At 49.8% G+C, this 4,549-nt stretch overlaps 1 long non-coding RNA gene across 1 annotated transcript in view; it reads left to right on the top strand.

The window, feature by feature from the left end:
* Positions 1-2,111: 2,111 nt before the first annotated feature.
* Positions 2,112-4,549, top strand: part of LOC112404654 (uncharacterized) — a 37,791-nt gene continuing 35,353 nt past the window's right edge. Inside the window, exons 1-2 of the long non-coding RNA XR_003004152.1 lie at positions 2,112-2,221; positions 2,551-2,641. This is a non-coding gene — a long non-coding RNA (uncharacterized LOC112404654). The remainder of the gene's footprint in view (positions 2,222-2,550; positions 2,642-4,549) is intronic.

Below are 4,549 nucleotides of genomic sequence, written 5' to 3'. Positions count from 1 at the left end.
TTTCTTTTCTCTCAGGTGAGACTTCTGTGTAATTTTGTCAGCTCTGCTCTGCAATGGACTATTTCTCTCTCCAGCTAAATCTATTCTGCTCTTCAACCCATGGAGTTTTCAATTTCAATTATTATATTTTTCATTTTCAGAAATTCCACTTTGTGCTTTATTAAAACTATATGGTCAATTTTGAGAGTCTCTTGTTCCTTTGGTTTTTATCCATTTCAGCATATTAAGCATCTTTATATTTTTGAAGTTGATAATTCCCTTTCATTTTCTCAGTGAATCCTCTCTCCTCACTTTTTGTTGTTGTCGTTGATTCTAGATTGAAATGGTTTGTTTCTTCATACATATCATGATTAAAAAAATTCAAGTTTATCTGTGGGGATTCTTTGTGACCCGAATTTAAAATACCTCCAGAAAGGATATACGTTTGCTTCTGTCAGGAGCCTGGAGATTGTGAATCCAGGTCTGTTGTAACCTGGATTTTCAGCTTTTATTTTCTACACAGAGGCAGTGTGACTTCCATCCCCAAAGCCCTGGGCGTGTTGTCTTCTTGGGGGAGATTCCTTCCCCTTTCAAAGCTCCCAAGTCTCTGTCCAGCGTCATGGATGCTCAGTGACCCCTTGTGGGAAGGCAGACCTCCGGCCTTGTTCTCTGGCAGGTTCTGCATTGGACAGGCCAACTCCTCTGCCTGCCGGGTGCCTGTGGGTGACCCTCCACCTCAGCAGACCCGGGGTCCAGTCCGCTTCCCCCACTCTGCCGATGCACAGGCTTGCATCCTGGCATCAAAGCTCAGCAGCTCTGTGACCTTGGGTTAGTTTTTAAAAAACGTCTCTGAACCTCAGTTTCCTCATCTGTAACGTGGCCACATAGCAGTACTCTAATGGCAGTTAAATTATTTCTTTCCTTCCCTTTCTTTCTTCTTTTATACCCATTTTCCCTCACTTAGAGTAACTATTAAGCCAAGACCACCAGAAATTCTTTCCTTCCCTTTCTTTCTTCTTTTATACCCATTTTCCCTCACTTAGAGTAACTATTAAGCCAAGACCACCAGAAAACCTGAACTGTGTATTAAATTAGATTGAAGCTCTCCTTGCAATATAATAGCGGTTCTTTGAAAATATTTCACCTCTTAATCTGTTCCGCTGGTGTCTTCTTGCCTCTCTGATTTGCCAGGAGGGCAGAAAACCCAAAAGAAAGCTTCGACATAAAAAGTCTCTTGGTAGCTGGTGTAATAAATCTTCAACCGGAATTCAGGTAACTCACCTTTGAGCCACGATGAGGAAGAGGGGAAGAGCTGGGCAGAGGGACATCCCACGCGGCTGCCCCCCTTGGAAGGCGTTCTCAGACATGGCGTTTAAGGTCTGCTGGGGTGTCTTCAGGTAGCTGGAGCTCCCAAGACTGGGGTGTCATGTCCTTTGAATATTTCTCAAAAGATAAAATACTCTGACTGCCCGTGTATTTCAAGTCTTGTGCATGTAATGAGAACCTTTGCTTCCAGTGCCAGATGCTCTGAAAGGGGGTAAGATGTTAATTCACAGTCAGTAAAGTTCCCTCCTACTTTCACTGTGAAGGATCTGGGATCCCGCCCAGCTGAACTGTCGGGGTTGCGTGGCAGTCACAGCTGTGAAGGGTTCAGGAGGTTTGTTTGTCACCTCTTCCGGGTGGCAGGCCCCTTGCTCCCTTTTCCATCAAGGCCTTGTGTTCCTATAAGAGATGACGCACATGACGACTCCTCTCTCGTCCTGGGTTCACTTGCCCATCCGGAAAGGCCCCCTTCCCCTCTGGCAGGTGGTGCCTCAGCTCCAGAAGCAGCCCCTCCGGAGGCTGTGTTGCTGTGCTTCTGTGCTTCACGAGTCTTATTGGAAACCCTCCCCAAGGCACGCTTGCACATTGGGGGGCCGTGGGCTGGCCTTGGAAGGACAATCCTGCAGCTGTAAACGGCACCCGAGAAGATGCCTGGGGAAGATTTCGCTGGTGTAGGCAGGAGGGGGAGATGCAATATGCAAAGGGATGGAGGGAGGGTGGGACCCATCTATCCATCCGTCCATCCATCCATGCACTTAGGTATGGATTTATTAATTTCTTTTCTTTTTTTCAGCAGGCATTTGAAGGCTCTAAACCTGCTGCTGGAGTTACAAACACAGGACACTCTAGTGTCCTGCTCTCTCATGGCCAAGAGTGACATGTAGACAGAGATTCATTCCACAGTGTGAAAATCACCAAGGTGAAGTGCATGCGGGTGGAGAGGAGGGCAGAGATTTGGGAGCAGGGCTGGGTGACCAGGGGACGCTCCAGAGTTCACCTTCAGGCCAGCTCTTGAACTAGGGGGGACTGAAAGGGCTGAGTTACTGTCCGCATGAGAGTCCGGCATGGACGAAAGTGTGGCCTGTGGCAGGACGTCCTCCAGGTGGACGAGATGACAGGTGCAGGTGCTGATCACCCGGGGACCCCGGGGACCTGGCTACGGGATTTTCACTTTATTCTACAGGAGCTGGGGCCTTACGAAGGGATGTGATAACAGTCAGAAGTGCATTTTGTAAAATCGTTCTGCAGGGCTCTTTGGTGGACGAGGAAAAGAGGCCAGATGGGAAGCAAGTGTCCAGGAAGGAGGTGCCGATGCTGAGCTGAGGGGAGCAGTGTGGAGGTCAGTGGCAGCTGCTCCCCGGGAAGAGGCTTTGGCAGGAGGTGAGGGAGAGACATGGACGGAGGTGAGACAAGGCTCAGGGGCTGATGCCGGGGCCACCAGGAGATCCGGAAAACAGGCTGCAGGTGTGACGGATGTGCTGGGTGGGTAATGGATGTTGGTGAGTACTGTTCAGGTTTAGGGGTCTGTGCACATTCAGGTGGGGAGGTCTCACAGCTGTAAACACGTCTGAGCTCAGGAGGGAGGAGGGAGAGACACGGGGGTGATGGGCAGCACAGACATGGGGGTGATGGGCAGTAGCCATAGAAATTCCCTGGAAGCCCTCTGACGAGGTCCTCGCTTATTAATTAGCATCTCTACAGCACGTCACAGTGTTGGTTCATATTAAGCTTGTGATGAGCTCAAAATGTAGGACTTTTCCATCAGAACTGCCGACAGTTCAAGTCTCTGCCATCGCATTCCTGGACGACTGATCCTTTGAGTTCAAATGCATGACCTCACGTCTGGTTATCTCTAGTCTGACTCTGGCCTACGGGGCCCGGCTGATGTGCGGCCCTCTGAGTCCTGTGGCCCCTGCCGCCATGGTGCGGTCCCACTGGCGGGGCCGTTGACCAAGCAGGGCCCTGCGGTTCCTCCGGGTGTGGCCCTGACCCTGGGAGCTCCTGCCTGCAGCTCAGCACCCCCCAGTTCTGTGCGTGGGGCACAAAGATGCCACCTGCTTGAGGGGCAGTGGTCATTGTCATGAGGTCCCTGAATGAGTGTGTGGGCAGAGGTCACAGGTCATGTGCCTTGGCCGTCCTGGACGTACCCACCTGACTGTGGTTTCGGGCCCCCTTTCCTGTCCCTGGAAGAGTTTTAAACTGGAAGGACGCTTAGATGGTCCGCTGTGTTGAAGGGAAAACAGGAGTCAGAAAAAGCCCCGCTCTCTGCCAGGGACTGTCGCAACCCAGATCACAAGACAATTTCGTTGTTATTTGTGGAAAGATGGTGAGGAATTTAGAGAAATGGTATAAGTGGTTAAAATCTTTTACTTCGTCTTTCTTAAACGTCACATTTTCAGAGACTGGCAGGCAAATTAGAAGGGAAGAGCAGGCGTGTGGGTGGCGTGTGGGAGCCCAGTTTGAAGCTGTGATGTCTGTTTCCCAGCAGCACATGGGTTCTAGGTTTAGATGCTCCCCAAGATTCGCCCCAGTTTGGGGCGTTCGACCTCGCCAGTCCTGGCCTAGTTGTTGGGGGCAGGGTGTGTGGCCAGGATGGCCCGGAACCAAGAAGGCCGTGGAAATCCAACCGCCTCTGCACTTAGCAGCTAACTTCTTTTACATTAGCCAGGGACAAGGAAAAGTTTGTTTTTTTTTAAAATTGGGGTAGAATTGTTTTACAATGTTGCGTTCGTTTCTACTGTACAGCGAAGTGGAGTTCCCTGTGCTGTACAGCAGGTTCTTATTAGTTATCCATTTGACACCTATTAGTGTATACATGTCAATCTCAATCTCCCAATTCATCCCACCTCCCTACCCCCCCTCCCCGCTTTCCCCCCTTGGTGTCCATATGTTTGTTCTCTACATCTGTGTCTCTATTTCTGCCTTGCAAACCAGTTCATCTGTACCATTTTTCTAGATTCCACATACATGCGTTACCATACGGTATTTGTTTTTCTCTTTCTGACTTACTTCACTCTGTATGACAGTCTCCAGGTCCGTCCATGTCTCTACAAATGACCCAACAAGGAAACGTTTGTCGACAAGGAATATCTCTTGTGGTTGGTTAGCAGGTTAAAAAGCTGTGAGTCAGGCATAGACAATTTCTCCTTCAGTTTGCGTGTCACGCAGATCATGAGATGGGCAGATGAAGCCAAAATTGATTAGAAGTGAGGAGCAGCTGCCCCTGTGTGGATCCTCAGCGTGTCCT

The sequence above is a fragment of the Neophocaena asiaeorientalis genome, unplaced genomic scaffold (genome assembly GCF_003031525.2).
Source record: "Neophocaena asiaeorientalis asiaeorientalis breed wild unplaced genomic scaffold, Neophocaena_asiaeorientalis_V1.1 scaffold528, whole genome shotgun sequence".
In the NCBI taxonomy this organism is placed as follows: Eukaryota; Metazoa; Chordata; class Mammalia; order Artiodactyla; family Phocoenidae; genus Neophocaena; species Neophocaena asiaeorientalis.
Note: the sequence above shows the minus strand (reverse complement) of the source record. Positions and strands in the feature narration are given on the sequence as shown.